Raw genomic sequence first — 18,497 nt, forward strand, 5'->3', positions numbered from 1 at the left:
TCATATTCCGACACCAATGTAGCACGCCCACCATTTAAAGCAGAACGAAAGCAAAGCAAAGTAACAACAGTAAAATAGGCCCTTTACCTTCATCCCACCTACCCACTCACCACACACACAGACAGGCCTCCAAGCTCCAGGATAGGCCACCTCCAATCCCTGGCCAGACTCACAGACACCAAGTCTTTGTCTTCTAGACATGCAAAACTAAATACAGGGTTTTGTGTTTATTCTGGTTTCAATCCCAGGCTAGTGCTTTGGATTGGGTGGGACTGGTATCCGTATAAATATACCATATACTGATTCATTCTTGTTGATTAGGTTGTCTTAGTGATACCTGTCATCTGTAAAAGTTAGCCATGTCTGCTCACTCCCTGATTCTTCAGGGATTCTCCCTCTCCCTCTTTCTTTCCCTCGCCCTCTCCCTCTCCACCTCCCCCAAGTGCTCATCACTTGTCTGGATGTATCTGTTTGCCAAGATTCACTCAATCTGTAAAATGGAGACATGAGAAATTGCCAATGCTACGATTAGAATCAGCGGACAATTGGCTGTAGGCGCTGGTGGGGTGTCACAGCAAGTTGAGCAACATCTTTGGAGGGCGGCGTGGGGAATAACTCCGCACACACAGATACAAACGCTGCTCGACCTACTGATTCACACTTATCCGTGACGTGCCATGGTATCTATTGATTGGTTAAAGGAGTTAGATAAATCTCCTTTTGTTGATACCATGAAATGTTCTTGGTTGAGTCAAAGTGAATTAATAGTTGAAGTGAGTTAATGGCCATTCATTTCAACTTAGTTGTTGGCTACCCCTTTTAGTTTGAATTCCCATTCCCATTCGGACACGTCTGCCCATGGTGAGGTCAAGCACAGGTTGGAGGAACAACATCTCGTATTCCACCTGGGTAGCCACCAACCTGATAGCATGAACATCGATTTCTCCAATTCCCGGTAATCTCCCCGCCCCACACCTTACTCCTTTGTTTTTATATTCACCATTCTGCTTCCCCTGTTGCTTCTTCTCTTTCCTCACTTGCCCATCACCTCCCTCTGGTTCCCCTGTCACTCCTCCTCTCTCCTCGCCTGCCCATCGCCTCCTTCCTTAGTCCACTGTCCTTTCCTATCAGATTCCTTCTTCTTCACCCCTTTTCCTCTTCCACATATCACCACCTAGCTTCTTTCTTCATCCCACCATCCCCTCACCTAACCTCACCCTTCATCTGCCAGATTTGAACACATTCCCCTTGCTCACCACCTTATTCAGGCTTTTCGGAATCGGAGGGAATGGGAGCTTGAGTCTTTAATGAAGAAGAGGCCCTTTTCTTTCCAGTCCTGATGAAGATAACTGTCTATCCTCTTCATAGATGCTGCCCCATTTGCTGAGTTCCTGCTGCATTTCGTGTCTGTTACTTGAGCCTAAGATTTTGGAGTTCAGACAAGTAGCAAATGTAGCTACTTGATAAACAGGTCAACTCCACTGAGCAGCTGAAACTTCAGATGCAGTTAGCACATCAGTTCTGAGTCAGCTGCTTGAGGGTTACGGTTAGTTTCCTCTGTCACAATAAGGTATAAAGCTGAAGACCGCATCCAGCCTGGTTTGGTGGTTATACAATGCCTATAAAAGTACTCAACCCCCCCCACCCCAGTTAGTTTTCATGTTTTATTGTTAAACAACATGGAATCACAGTCGATTTAATTTGGCTTTTTTGACACTGATCAACAAAAAAAACACTTTCCTGTTGAAGTGAAAACAAATTTCTACAAATTGGTCTAAATTCATTACAATTACTAAACACAAAATAATTGATTGCATAATTACTCATCCCTTTTAAGTCTCTATTCAATAGATGCACCTTTGGCAGCAATCACAGCCTTGAGTCTGTGTGGAAAGGTCTCTATCAGCTTTGCACATCTGGACACTGCCATCTTTCCCCATTCGTCTTTACAGAACTGCTTAACCTTTGCCAGATTATGAGGACCATGAGTGAACAGCCCTTTTCCAGGTCCAGCCACAAATTCTCAATTGGATTGAGGTCTGGTCTCTATCTGACTTGGCCACTCCAGGACATTAACTTTGTTTTTAAGCCATTCCAGTGTAGCTTTGGCTTTATGCTTGCGGTCATTGGCTTGCTGGAAATCTAATTTTCTCCCAAGTCGCAGTTTTCTTGCAGACTGCATCAGATTTTTTCTCCAGGATTTCCCTGTATTTTGCTGCATTCATTTTACCCTCCACCTTCACAAGCCTTCCAGGGTCTACTACAGTGAAGCATCCCCACAGCATGATGCAGCCACCACCATGCACCACGGTAGGGATGGTGTGTTCTTGATGATGTGTGGTGTTTGGCTTATGCCAAACATAGCATTCAGTCTAATGACCAAAAAGCTCAATTTTGGTTTCATCAGACCATAGAAACTTCTTCCATCTGACTTCAGTGTCTTCAATATGCCTTCTGGCAAACTCTAGCCAAAATTTCATGTGACTTTTTTTTTCAACAGTGGCTTTTTCTTTGCCACTCTCCCATAAAGCTGCAACTGGTGAATCACCCAGGTAACAGTTCTTGTATGCACAGCCTCTTCCATCTCAGCTTCTGAAGCTTGTAACTTCTCCAAAGTTATCATCGGTCTCTTGGTGGCCTCCCTCACTAGTTCCCTTCTTGCATGGTCACTCCGTTTTTTAGGACAGCCTGCTCTAGGCAGATTTACAACTGTGCCACATTGTTCCATTTCTTGATGATTGACTTAACTGTACTCCAAAGGATATTCAGTGATTTTGAAATTTTCTTGTATCCATCTCCTGACTTGTGCTTTTCAATAACCTTTTCGAGGAGTTGCTTGGAGTGTTCTTTTGTCTTCGTGGTGTAGGTTTTGCCAGGATACTGACTCACCAGCAGTTGAACCTTCCAGATACAGGTGTATTTTTACAACAATCAATAGAAACACCTTGACTGCATACGGGACTTGAAAAACAGATCTCTATTTAACTAATTATGTGAATTCTAAAACTAATTAGCTGCACCAGTAGTGATTTGGCATGCATTTTTAAAGGGGTGAATACTGATGCAATCAATTATTTTGTGCTTTATGTTTGTAATTATTTTAGATCAATTTGTAGAGATCTGTTTTCACTTTGACACAAAAGTGTCTTTTTCTGCTGATTGGTGTCAAAAAAAGCCAAATTAAATCCACTGTGATTCAATGTCGTAAAACAAGAGAACATGAAACTTCCAAGGGGAGTGAATACTTTATATAGGCACTGTATGAGCAGCTGCAACGGTGCGTGTCACACCATGGTTAATCATAGAGCAGTACAGCACAGAAACAGGCCCTTCAGCCCATCTACTCATGCTGAACTATTATTCAGCCTAGTCTGATCAACCTGCACCTGGACCATAGCCCTCCATACCTCTCTTACCCATGTACCTTTCCAAACATCTCTTAAATGTTGAAATTGTATCCACCTCCACCACTTCCACTATCAGCTCGTTCCTTCTTGAGTGAAGAGGTTTCCCCTCATGTTCCTCTTAAATATTTCACCCTTAACCTATGACTTCTAGTTCATGGTTGTTGCACTCAGAGTCAGTGATTGCAGTGGCAGTCCCCTGGGCCCATCATGTCAATTTCAGTTATCAAGTAACCATTTTTATCAATCCCCCTCACTGGGCTTTGCAGCCTGTTCTACTGTGGTTATTCAAGTTCTCATCTAAATCCTTCTTGAATGTTAAATCAGATTAGATTAGATTAGCTTTACTTGTGGTTGGGTTGAGTTGTTCTCCAATTTTGGCAATTTACTTGGAAGCATTTCATCTCCATGCGAGGAGACATCGCCAGTTTGGTGTGTCCTCCGAATGCTTGGCCGTCACGTACTTTTCAATCAGCCGATTGGTCACCATTTCAGTAAACTCGATTGTGATGTGGGGAGGAAATCTCTTCGCTGATTGGCTGGTGGCGAACTTTGTGCGTTGTGGTCAGGAATTTTCCCCTCCTTGCCTCATAAATAGGATTGAGGTCGATGTGATTGTTTACAGAACTGTTCGTGGAAAACCACGCTTCTAGGAATTCTCTTGCGCGCTGCATGCTTACTTGCTCCATAACTTCCACTGATGCCCAGTCAAATCTGTGCCCCTCTCGATCTTCATGGGTAGAGACTAGGGAGAGTTGGTCATGTCGCTTCACAGCCGGTTGATGTTCATGGATTCTTGAGGATAGTTTTCTCGCAGTTTGGCCAACATAATATTTGCTGCAGTCCCTACACTGGATTTTTTTAGACCACATTGGTCTCGTCTAATAATTTGGTTCATTCTCCTGGTCCGCAAAGTACTTTCCTCAACGTTGCTGTTGGCGTATGCGCGACTAGAACTCTATGTTCTAGGAAAAGCCAAGCTGTCATTTCCGAGATATTTGAAATGTATGGAAGGACGACCTGTTTGGTCACTTCTTGGTTGGTGCATTGTTGACCTTGTAGTGGAAAACTAAAGTGACATTAATGAAGTGATGGAGGTTTATTTGAATAGTCCATACCATTCCCAAGGCGAAATAGCAAGGAGGGATTCCAGAAACTGGGGTTATATTGCTGGAATTTAAAGTGTTAGGAGTTGATTGTACTTCCCATGAGACTGAGGTAAAAATTGATAAAGGTTGGTAAATTAGTTAATTATTCTCATTTGTATGAGGCACAGTGAAAACTTTTACTTGAATGCCATCAATACAGATCAATAATTTCCAAATTATTTCCAAAGATCATCATATCAATTTATCAGAATCACAAGTGGGCTTAATAACACTTGTACATGTTGTGAAATTTGTTGCTTATGGCAGAAGTACATTGCAATACATAACAATAAAAACTATAAATTACAATAAAATATATTAAATAAGCATTGCAAAAAGGAAGCAAAAAAAAGTGAGGTGGTGTTGATGGGTTCATTGTCCATCCAGTAATCTGATGGCAGAGGAGAAGAAGCTATTCCTAAAATGCTGGGTGTGTGTCTTCAGGCTCCTGTATGTCCTCCTTGATGGTAGCAATACGAAGAGGGCATGTCCTGGATGGTAATGATGGCTGACATCTTTTTGACACATTGCCTTTTGAACGTGTCCTCGATGCTGGGGAGGCTAGTGCCCGAAATGGAGCGGGCTGGCAGCTTTTTCCAATCCTGTACAATGGACCCTCCATACCAGATGGTGATGCAACCAGTTAGAATGCTCATCAAGATGGTACAACAGAAAAGCAAGAACAGAATGTAGAATTTACAGTCCTCCAAGAGGACCACAACCTTCTTGTGATCTGGATGCTTTCATGCCTCAATGACTCGGAGAGCTGTGTTGGCTGGGGTCAAAGCTTTATTTTTTGGCCCGTGGCAAGGTCACCCATGCCAAAGAGGTCAAAGGGTAGAGGCCAGACTAAGAGTAGTTAACTGGTCCTCCAGGTTTGGGGCTTCAACAAACAAAATTGTTATAGAAACAGCAATGAAGAATCCTTCTACATCTGAGTGCGATGGTATTCCTGAGTCTCTACTCAGAACTTGCATGACTGACATACTGGTTTGATGAAGGAAGCCCTGAACACCACCAGAGATGGAGGACCTTGATTGTAGAGAGAGAGGGAGAATTTACAGTAGGGTTCATTCACAGAGAAGAAGCGGTAAGGTGCAAGACAATGAAGAGGTAGATTGTGAGATCAAAAATCTGCTTTTACATCCATGACATCTGTTTAATAGTGTTATACATATGGGATAAAGATAAAAATTAAATTCTATTTGTCACTTGTACATTGAAACACCAAAACATCTAGTGAAATGCATTCTTTGTGTCAATGATTGACACAGCTGAGCATGTGCTGGTACAGAAGTTACGATAATGCAAGGGTTAACATAATGTCCGGGCAAGGATAGATTGCAAATAGAGTGCAAACAAGCCTGGCAAGCAAGTTCTTTGAACAGTCCCTGGAGCCATTTTCACTTACAAAAGACGAGGTAAGAATATATCAAACGAATGCAAAACACACACACACCGATTAAGGGAGAGTTATTATAGTAACTTCAAGGTATCATCGCTTGTTAGCTTGTAGTTTCTGTTGATCTTTAACACATCTATTGTGAATGGTAATTTAGCTTGCAAGTACCAAATTCAAACATACACAGTTTACCAAATAGTCAATACTGTATCCATAAACAAGAGTCAATTCTGTATAAAAATGGGATTTCTCAGTCCAGAATTCCGAACAGTGTGGGTGACAGGTGCCATGACGTTCTCCTTGTGCACAAGTAAAGCAAACAGTGGTTGAGGAATCAGTGAGTTTTCAAGAGTCCAGAATCAGTGACGACACTGGGGGCGGCCCACAAGTGTCACCTTGCTTCCGGTATCAACAGAGCATGCTCACAGTTTACTAACCCTAACCTCCACATCTTTGGACTGTTTGAGGAAATCTTAGCACCTGGAGGATAGAAGCTGTCCCTGTGCCTGGTAGTACATGTATTCAAACTTTCATACCTTTTGCCCTGTGCAGAGGTGTGGGGTAGGTAGCATCTTTGATTAAGATTGCTGCTTTACCAAGGCAACGAGAAGATTGGACTTCTGGAGTCTGTAAAGGGAGGAGGCTGGTTTTCATGATGGGAAACTAAACAGAGTGAAATTTGGGAAGTAGAGCATTAAAGGGAATTAGTCTAAATATTAGACCTATACCTCCCAGGGGGAGTTCAAAACGCTGTAAATTTTTTCAATAGATAGCAACAAGGCAGTAAATTAGTTGTTAAATTTGACCCAGAATTTGGTCAATTGTTTTTGTTAGCTGGAAATGTTAAGAAATGGGGAGAGTAAGGGAAGTTATAAACATCTGATCTCATTGAAGGTTAGTTTGTAAGGCTGAATAGCACAATGCTGTTCCTGTGTTCCTATGCCAAATATCCCATGGTTTTTACTCCCAAACTTTGAAAAGCAAACACCAGTAAATGTATATCATTCTTTCAATCACTGAAATTAACCAGTAGTTTTATTGAATAAAAGACTGAGTACTTATGGTGGAGACGAGAGATTCTTTCAGCTCCTGTTTATTTTAAAAACCAAGGTGTAAAATTTAGCAGTGATTCTGCATTCATTTACATAGCTCTGAGCCTGGGTGTGTGCACATCAAACACACAAGTCAGCCAAACCTGTACCAGTACAACAAAGACCTTTTGAGGGGAGTTTTTCAAGTTCAAATGATGGCTGTTTCTGAGCTTCTCTGCCATTCAGAGGGGTTGAACCATTGTTAGCCTTACCTTTGACAGCAGGTTATCAATCAGAGCACAGGCTCATTTGGTTTCTGATGTTTATATCAGTGAAGAGCGTGTGGACTGTCACCAAAGGGTCAAAATGAAATCTAAATGTGGCTATAGTGTGGCCTACATACAGGCATTGAACACTACAGCACAGAAACTTGGCCTTTCACCTCATCTAGCCATACGGTACACTTCCAAGTCTCGCTGAACTTTCTCACTGACCAAAGCTTTCCAGGCCGCTCCCATCGACGTACTTGTCTCTTAGATGTTGCAAACAAACCTGCATCCACCTCTTTTGCTGGCTGGCAACTCCTTCTACACTCTCATCGCCCTCCAAGGAAAGAACTTGCCCTTCATGCTGCCCTTGAATATTTCCTCTTTCACCCTTAACCTCTGACCTCCAGTTCTACTCTCACCCACACTGGGAAAAAATGTGATGGCACCTACCTTATCTATACCATTCATAATTCCGTATACCTTTATCAAATCTCCTCTCATTCTTGAATACTGCAGGGAAAAACGTCCTAACTTCAGAATCAGAATCAGATTTGGTATCACCGGTATATGTTGTGAAATTTGCAGCAGTATATTGCAATACATAATAAAGAACTGTAAATTACAGAAAGAAGTGTGTGTATATATACTTAAGGCTCCTGTACCTCCTTCCTGATTGTAGCAATGAAAAGAGGGCATGTCCTGGGTGATGGGGGTCCTTAATGATGGATACCACCTTTTAGAGGCTTCACTGCTTGAAGATGCCCTGTACACTGGGGAGGTTAGTGCCCATGAGGGTGCAGACCGTGATGAAAGTTTCAGATGTTGTGCAGTGCCCACTCCCCCACCCCACACCAGATGGTGTCACAACCAGTTAGAATGCTCCCCATGGTACATCTGCAGAAATTTGCAGGTGTCTTTGGTGACATATCAAATCTCCTCAAATTCCTAATGAAATTTAGCCACTGTCGTGCTTTCTTTGTAACTGCATAACTATTGCCCAGGATAGATCCTCAGAGATGCTGATACCCAGGAACTTGAAATTGTTCACTCATTCCACTTCTGGTCCCTCTTTGAGGACTGAGTGCGTTTGCTCATCCTATCCAGAATGAATTCTTTGGTCTTACTAATGTTGAGTGCAAGGTTGTTGGTGCAACACTACTCAACTAGCTGGTATATCTCACTCCTGTACACCCTCCATCTGAGATTCTGCCAACAATTATTGCAAGATCAGAAAATTTATAGATGTTATTTGAGCTGTACCTAGCCATACTGTCATGCATGTAGAGAGAGTAGAGCAGTGGGCTAAGCACACATCCCTGAGGTGCACCAGTGTTGATTATCAGCAAGGTGGAGATGTTATTTCTTATCCATACAGACTGTGATCTTCCAATGAGGAAGTTCAGGATCTAGTTGCAGAGAGAAATACAAAGGCCTAAGTTTTGGAGCTTTTTGATCATTCTCGTAGGAATCATTTGAACACTGAGCTGTAGTCAATAAACAGCATCCTAACATAAGTATTTGTATCCGTAAGTCATAACTGGCTGTCTTGTATAGTCTTGAATCACCAGACTGAATGCCACAGATCTAGCACTCAGCAAGCTATGAATCTCCTGGTTCATCCACAGCTTTTGATTCTGGTATGTACAGTACGCTCTCATAGGCACACACCCATCAACACAGATTCGTGTGTGTAGGTGTTTGTATTGTCCAAGTGATCCAAGGCTGCATGAAGAGCCAATGAAATCGCATCCACTGAAGATCCATTATGGTGATATGCAAATTGCAATCTGTTCAGGTCCTATCTGAGACAGGAGTTAATTATAGTCATAACTAACCTTTCAGAGCACTTCATCACCGTAGATGTGAGCGCTACTGCATGATAGTCATTAAGGCAGATCATTCTGATCTTCTTGAGCACTGGTATGGTTGTTGTAAACTTCTAATTGTATCAATGAGAGTTTGAGACCGCCAGCTGGTCTGTGTACAGGTTTTCAGAGCTCTACCTGGTACTCCATTGGGGCCTGTCGCATTGCACCCCCTTGAAAGATGATCCGATGTCAGCCTCTGAGACAGAGATCCCGGGGTCAACTGGGTGCTGCAGGGATCCTCATAGTAGTTTTATTCTCTCTTTCAAAGTGAGTATAAAAGGCATTGAGGTCATTTGTGACTGAAGCATTACTGCCATTCATCATGTTAGGTTTCAATTTGTAGGAAGTAATGGCCTGCAAACCCTGCCAGAGTTGATGTATATCCAATTCCACCTTGAACCTCATTTGGAATTGTTCTTTTGCTCTTGGGATAGCCCTCTATAGGTCATAACTGGCCTTCTTCTATAGTCCTGAATCACCAGACTTGAATGCCACAGATCTAGTCCTCGGCAGACTACGAATCTCCTGGTTCACCCACAACTTTTGATTCAGATTGTACAATACGTTCTCGTAGGCACACACCCATCCACAAAGGTTTTAATGAAGTCTGAGACAATTGTGGAATACTCAAAGAAAAGTCCCTGAATACAATCTAGTCCATCAACTCAAAGCAGTCCTGTAAGTGATTCTGCACTTCCCTTGTCCATACCTTCTTGGTCCTCACTACTGGCGCTGCAGTCTTCAGTCTCTGCCTGTACTCAGGGAGTAGAAGTACAGCCCAGTGATCAGACTTACTGAAGTGTCAGCATGGGATGACATGGTAAGTGCTTTTGATGGTAGTATAAAAGTGATCCAGTGTATTGGCTCCTCTGGTTCCACAAGTGATAAGTTGTTGATAATTATTCAGAGACTTTTTCATGCTGGCCTCATTAAAATCCCCCAGAATGATGGAGATGGTGTTGGAAGCGCCTATTTTAATGCCTGTTGATTGCGTTGCTCAGTTCATCAAGAGCCTGTTTGACATGGGCCTGAGGTGGTCCTAATGTCCCTCTGGTACAGCAATCTTGCTCTTAGATCGTTGATTTTATTTACCAGAGACTACATTTGCCAGCAGGATAGTCAGTGGTTGTCTCCTTAAACAAGTTTTTAAACCGGCAAGCATCCTCTCTTCTGCTGTGTTAAAGGGGAACCGCATCAGCAACCAGAGGCTGTCACTGTGGATCTCAGCTGCAATAGTCTAAAACGGGAATATTTAATGATTTCCATCAGAGCCGTTTGCACAAGTCGCCTTCTTAATGGTGCCTCAGAAGTGACATCCCTATTCAACCTTCCTCTTTAACTCAGTGTATTTATAAATTTTCTCTGAACTCATTCAATCTTACTGATATCTTTCCTGTAGTTAGGTGACCAGAACTCTATACAATACCTCAGCAACATCTTATACGTCAACATAACGTGCCAACTCCTGCACGTGAGTAGTTTCAGTCTAGAACAGAAAAGTAAAACAATGGAATTGGAGAGGAGAGGTAGAGGAAGTGTTAAGATACTATAGTCATGCATATAATCTATCTGAAGTCAGAATTTGTTTGAATCACATGGATTTGAGATTTTTGCCCTGTTTTGATGTGGCTTGTGGATTTTTATTGCAGCCAGAAATAACAAAATGGGTTAGTGTTTTTCATGCCTAAGGGTTGAGTGCACCAGGCTGACTGTATGGTTTGTCATGTGCTTGTGATTCCAGCCTGCGCCTCACTCTGCAGCTCTAATGGGAAGCAAGACTGAACTGTGCTGGGAACAGAGTCAGGACGGAAAACAGGTTGGCTCCTTGAGCTTTGGAGAAACTTCCAGTTTGAATAGCCTTGTTCTCAAAGTCATTTGCATATGCCATTATGAATCTTCAAGTCCACCTGCAACATACGAGGGGTGATTGATAAGTTCATGGCCTAAGGTGGAAGCAGTCAATTTTAGAAAACCTAGCACATTTATTTTTCCTACAGTTACACACTTAGTCCAGCATTTGTGGAGCATACAGATCCCTTCTTTGTAGAAGTCGGCGTCTTGGACCTCCAGACGTGGTCCACAGCATGGGTTGATTGATAAGCCTAAGGTAGAAGGAGATAAGTTATTAATTTCAAACCTGCATTTTCACTCAAGTTGACCTGCATGTGCATGTAACGAGAGCTGTATAACTCATCTCCTTCTACCTTAGGCCATGAGCTTATCAATCAGCCCTGCTGTGGACCACCTGGAGGTCCAAGACACTGTTGTTACATGCATGTACAGTTCAACTCTTTGAATGAAAATGCAGGAAGTTTGAAGTTAATAACTCATCTCCTTCTACCTTAGGCAACGAACTTATCAATCAACCCTGCTGTGGACCACTTCTACAAAGAAGGAATCCGTATGCTCCACGACCGCTGGACTAAGTGTGTACATGTAGGAGAGGACTATGTTGAAAAATAAATGTGCTAGGCTTTCTAAAATTGACTCCTTCTACCTTAGGCCATGAACTTATCAATCGCCCCTCGTATGGAGAATTTCTACTGATATACTGTGGACAGCATTCTGACTGGTTGCATCATCATCTGGTATGGAGGGACCATGGCACAGGATAAGAAAAAGCTGCAGAGTGTTATAAACTCAGCCAGCTCCATCATGGGCTTAAGCCTCTCCACCATCGAGGACATCTTCAAAAGCTGATGCCTCAAGAATGCAGCATCCATCTTTAAAGACCCCTATCATCCAGGGCGTGCCCTCTTGACATTACTTCTATCAGGAAGGAGGAACATGAGCCCCAAAACATGCATTCAATATTTTAAGAACAGCTTTTTCCCCTCCGTCATCAGATTTCTAAATGGGCTGTAAGTCCATGTATACTACCTCACCTTTTTCTCTTTTTTGGCACTACTTAATTTATTTATTTTTTCAGGCTGAACTACAGAGGACAGGGAGGAGGTCTGGCCCCTGAACATGTAGCATGCAGGCCCACCGGTGTGTGGACATGCCCTGGTGCTCGTGAACCAGATCCCCAGCTATGGGTAAATAGTCTCACTGCCCTGTGGACAGCCTCAGGAGAGATGAAGGCTACGGAACTAAATCCAGACAGCAAATCTGGAGTAGAGCCCCGAAGGCAGATGGACGTTATTGAATATCCTTCCTGCAGCTCCTGCAGCCAAGCTGGTACCAAACATACTGCTTCATAAGCTTTCCTTTGGTCTACACCGATGAAGCTGAGAGAGGGATCTTGACAACTGGGCATCTCAAGATCTCCATTCCTTCCAACCAGGCCTGTGATGTTGATCATCATCCCCCATTGTCCTTCGAGACAGACAGACGCCAACACAATTTATTTTTAAATATTTCTTATTGTAATCTATACAGTACTAATTTTGATGTACTGCTACCATGAAACAACAAATTTTATGACATACCCCAGAGAATCTGACTCTTCTTCTGAAAGCAGTCACTGAGAAAGGTTTCCTTTCGGTTAGTCCTGACGAAGGGTCTCGGCCCGAAACGTCGACAGCGCTTCTCCCTATCGATGCTGCCTGGCCTGCTGTGTTCCACCAGCATTTTGTGTGTGTTGCTGTTTGAATTTCCAGCATCTGCAGATTTCCTTGTGTTTGCACTGATAAAGACCATGGATTTTCCTTCACATTTTCCAAAGCAGGGATGGAAAGGATTGATTCCATTTGTTTTTTTTTGTACGTTGACCACTCAGATACTGCATCCCATGAATCGAGCCCACAGCGCCAGTGATAAATGGATCTACTCTAACTGTGCTCATTTGGTCTCCTCTGAATGTTTCAGAGGTGACTGGCCTGACATGGAGTTATAACAGTTTAATGGACTGATGTACTGGAATTCAGCCATAAATATAACGACTCACTAAGATATGCATTCTCAGAGTTTAATTCCAGAATGAGATATGACCCAGTAAAAGTTCTCTGTACTTGAAGCCAAGATAGATTTGTATGCACACTTTGGGATGCTAATTCAGATAGCAGTTGTTTCAATTTATTTTACAAATGTTTGTAGGTTAATCACTGCAAGCACACCGTGGATATTATTGTATAGTGCGGGTCAGTGGCTGTATTTCATTAGTGGTAGAAGAAATTTGGTATGTCACCAAAGACTCTAGCACATTTTCACAGATGTACCATGGAGAGCGTTCTAACTAGCTGCATCACTGTCAGGTATAGAGGGGTAACAGCACAGGATCAGGAAAAAACTGCTGAGGATTTCAAGCTCAGCCAGCTCCACTAACCTCCCAATTATTAAGGAGATCTCCCAAAGGCGATGCAGCATCCATCATTAAAAACCTCTGACATCCAGGGCATGCCCTCTTCTCTTTGCTACCACCAAGGTGGAGGTAGCATAGTAGTTGGTGTAATGAAGCAGGGGGCTGAGTTCAATTCCACTACTGACTGTACTCTACATTCTCCCCGTGACTATGGATTTCCTCTATGTGCTCTGGTTTCTCTCCATTCCAATGAAGTACAGGTTAGTACGTTAATTGGTCAGAAGGATGTAACTGGGCAGCATGGGCTCTTTGGTCCGCGACCTGTTACAGTGCTTTATCTCTAAATAAATAAATACGTTTAAAAGTTGAGTGTGGGTCTTCAGACTCCCATACCTCCTCCCTGAGGGTAGTAACATGAAGATGTCCCGGATGCAGTCAATGCCCTGCATCCCCCCCCCCCCACCCCAAATACCTGCTACTTCTCATGTCACTTTACTTATCCATCCTACACCCTCTCCTGAGTGGCCTCCTGTGTTTTTATAATAAGACCCAATGAAAACTTGAAGAATAGTATCTTGTTTTCCACCAGGAAACATTGCAGCCTTTCTGAGTCAATATTGAATCTTGAACTTCTGATAAATCATCTTCTCTACCAATGTCAGAATTTGCCATCTTTGCTCTAAAAATCTATGATATTGTCTCTGGTTTTGTCACCCTCTTCATAGGCACAAGCTGTCTATAAAATATTACCCTTCTTTGGCACCTGCTAAGAGGCCAATGGACATTATGTCTCCACAACAACCTGGGCCTCACCCAATCACAGATATTCTTTATGTCCCATCCATTCTTCCCTGCAACTTCTCTAAAACTTGGAAGTAAAATTTTCTCTCCCTGCTCCATTTCTTCTGAAGGGTCTGTTAACTCTGCTTCACTTTCCACAGAAGCTGCCTGACCTGCTGAGCATTTAATCATAAGCACAAGAGATTCTACAGATGCTGCAAATTGGGAACAACACACACAAAATGCTGGAGGGAATCAGCAGGTCAGGCAGCTTCTATGGAGGCAAATAAACAGTCAACATTTCAAGCTGACACCCTTCATCAGAAACGAAAAGGAAGGGCAAAGATATCACTCAACCTGCTGAATTCCTCCAGCATTTTGTGTGCTGCTAAGCATTTTCTGTTTTTGTTCAAGCGCTGAATGGCATATTGTGTAGGAAAGAAAGAGCCAGTACTTTGATGTCAATATCTATTACATTCTTTATAGTAAGTTGAATTGACATTGCACTACCAGTGTCTGAAATAGAACACCCCACAATGACCAGAGCTGATAGCTTTCATGGAACCCTAAAGCCAGCCATCAGGGATAAGCAGACTTTCTTGTACTGGTCTCCTGCTGGGACTGATAACACTTGACAGGGAGATGGGAAGGTACAATCCACAAATGGTGCCAACTCCCAAAACAAATGTTCTAGAATTACTCTGACAACACTTTACCAAGTCTTTATACTACATTCTTGATCAGGTTTCTTGAACAGCTCATGGGTTGGATGCACCATCCAGAGACAGAGAAGCAGTTTCAGCGACAGGTTACTATCGATGCAATGCTCCTCAGAGAGGATGAAGAGGTCAATACTCCCCAATGCCATTAGGCTTTACAATTCTACCGCCAGGACTTAAGAACTTTTTAAAAGCTATTATTAATGCTTTTTGAGATAGTGATTTAGATGCATATCATATTTTTTTTACTGAGTTAAGTATTGTATGTAATTAGTTTTGCTACAACAAGTGTATGGGACATTGGAAAAAAAGTTGAATTTCCCCATGGGGATGAATAAAGTATCTATCTATCTATCTATCTATCTATCTATCTATCTACCAGAGCAAGACTGAGGAAGTACAAATAATATTGCTGAATGAAGTACATATTTTTGACATGATTAAGGATGCATTTTCTCAGTTCAGAAAACAAGTAAGTAGTAGATTCAATCACACTATATTGAAGAAGAGCAGGAAAATTCTCTGCAGTATCCTGATTAAGTCTTTATCTCCTGGTTAACCTCCCTAAATCAAATTACCCAGTTCAGCACTCATTGTAATAGTACTCATTCTAGTTTGTTGTGTTATGCCCGCAGCCCCCTCCTTTGTGAGAATTGCAAGAGCACTCTTGGGTTGGGTCAGGGGACCCAGGAAATGGGAGAGAGACGTGCAGTCTGCCTCGTTCCCCGGCGATGCAAAGTAACGCGACATTGGCCATTGTCTCTTGGAGACACATTTGTGGATTGGGGACTATGCTACGTGCAAGCCCTCGGGCAAAGTGGGCTGGGTGACGGGGAGAGATTGCATCATCACCTCAACCTGATTGACATCTACAACCCTGCAAGTCAGGATAAACACCAGCGATCCCGTAATAGCGGGAAGCCATGTGAAGGAAGCCACGTGCGTTCGGTTCCCTTGCCTGGGAGCCGGTGGCTGGTACCACGGAAAACGACTTTGAACTAACAACGGGGAACCAACTCCCCCAACTCAACGGATTGGCCTCATAAAAGACCCGGGCAAGTTTCTTTTCTTAAAATCTTTCTCTCTCCAACAATTGCAAACCCAGCGGTCCCCAAAGGCTGAAGCCTGCATGAACTGAGTGACTTTTATATTTCCATCGGACAACATTTCCCCTAGACAACGATAGAGCTATTTCTTATTGATTATTATTATACCCGCACTTTTAGATTTAGTACTGATGACGTCTATTATCTGTATGTTTGCATTAATCTTATTTTTGTGCCTCTTTATCAATAAATACTTTAAAAAATAGTACCATCAGACTTCAACGGACCGCTCTATTTTTGCTGGTAAGTGACCCAGTTACGGGGTTCGTAACAGTTGCAAGTGATCAAGTTGTCTACAACTTGAGATTTAAGATTTACTTTATTTGTCACATGTATATCAAAATGTCGAAATATACAGAGAAATGCATCAGTTGCGTCAATGACCGAGGAGGTGCTGGGGATGGCCCACAAATGTCACAATGATTCCGGTGCCAAAATAGCATGCCCATAACTTACTAACCCTCATCTGTAATTTTTTTTTCAGAATGTGGGAAGAAACCCACACCGTGACAGGGAGAACGTGGAAACTCCATATAGACAGCGGCAGGATTTGAACCTCAATCTTCTGATCTCTGTTATTGTGAAGTATGACGCTACTGTGCTGCAGTACTATGATAAATCTTGATCCCCTGACTAACCTCCCTGAAACAAGTTACCTGGTTCTTAACACATTCCAGTTGTCCACAACTTTAAAGCAACTATTTAACTTAAAAATATCTCATTAACTACAGTGTGCACCAGAACATCACAAAAGACAATTCCTTCTTTTCTTCATGTGGTGTACTGAGTACTGACTACGATAGTTGTGACATCATCTTACAATGTTGAAGACATTGCTGAGACTGTATCTGGAATATGATCATTGTACTATAGGGAAGATTAGTAATGGTATTAGTATTGTTTATTATTGTCACATGTATCAATGTTCAGTGAAAACTCGACTGTTCATACAGATTGAATCATTACACAGTATACTGAGATAGAATAAGGTAAAACCATAACAATGCAGAATAGAGTGTAAAAGCTACTGAAAGAGAGCCGTGCAGGTAAATGATAAAGTGTAAGATCGTAACAAGGTGGATTGTCAAGTTGAGTTAAGCTTATTGTCATTTAACTTTTTACATGTATACCCGCAAGCAAGATAATATTTCTCTGGACTGGGTGTAAAGCACAGAAATACACATATTACACTCAATAACTTAGGAAAGTAAGTGTTAAATCTACAAATGAATTACATATAAATCAACAAAGTAAAGTGCATAAATTAAATATTGTAGGGTACAGTACAAATTTTCCAGTGATACTTCAAATGCAATGTGGCAAGGAGTTCAGAAGCCTACTAGCCTGGAGGAAGAGCTCTTTCCCATCCTGACTGTTTTTGTCTTTATGCATCAGAGTTTCCTACCTGATGGTAGAATGTCAAAGAGGATGCTGGGTAGGAGGGTGCGATACTGTGAGGCCAAAAATCCATTTTATCATACAAGAGCGCAAACACGAGGAAATCTGCAGATGCTGGAAACTCAAGCAACACACACAAAATGCTGGTGGAACGCAGCAGGCCAGGCAGCATCTATAAGGAGAAGTACAGTTGACATTTCGGGCCAAGGGTCTTATCATCTTATCATACAAGAGGCCTGTTCAAGAGTCTGATAACAATGGGTGGAAGCTGTCCTTGATCCTGGTGTTCGGTGCTTTCAGGCTTTTAATCGTCTGCCTGATGGGAAAGGGGAAATGAGGGAACATCGGGGTGAGTAGGGTCTTTGATTATGATGACTGCTTTACTGGGCAGCGAGAATCTATAGAGGGGAAGCTAAGCCAGAGGGTGGTGCAGGAAAGATTCACAAGGGTGTTGTCAGGATTTGAGGGTATGAATTATAAGGAGAGTCTGGATAGGCTGGAACTCTCTTCCCTGGTCCACACTACCAGGTTCAGAAAGTTATTACCCCTCAACCATAAGTACTTGAACCAGAGCGGATACCTTCACTCAACTTCGCTCACCCCATCACAAGTTATAGACTCACTTTCAAGGACCCTTCGTTTCAAATTTTTGATATTTATTGCTTATTTTATTATTAATATTATGTTTATTTTTCCTTTATTTTCAGTTTGTTGTTTTTTGCACGTTGGTTGTCTGTCTTGTGTACACTTTTTTTTCATTGATTTGCATGTTTCTTTGTATTTACTGTGAATTCCCACAGGAAAAAAATCTCAGGGTTGTGTGTGGTGACATATATGTACTTTGATAATAAACACACTTTGAACTTTGAATTTTGTCATGCATTGTGACCTTACAGAGGTTTATAAAGTCATGAGCAGCAGTAATAGATACATTTCCACAGTCCTTTTTGCAGGGCAGAGAAGTCTAGAGCTGGAAGGCGCAGAATAAAGTAATAGGGAAGAAAATTAAAAGAGATCTGAGGGGTAAGTTATTCACACAGATGGGTGCGGTTATTGAAAAGGAGCTGCCAGGAGAGTTAGTGGAAGCAGATGCAATTACAACTTTTGAAAGGCATTTGGAAAGTATTTA

This window comes from Hemitrygon akajei, chromosome 10 (genome assembly GCF_048418815.1).
Source record: "Hemitrygon akajei chromosome 10, sHemAka1.3, whole genome shotgun sequence".
NCBI lineage: Eukaryota > Metazoa > Chordata > Chondrichthyes > Myliobatiformes > Dasyatidae > Hemitrygon > Hemitrygon akajei.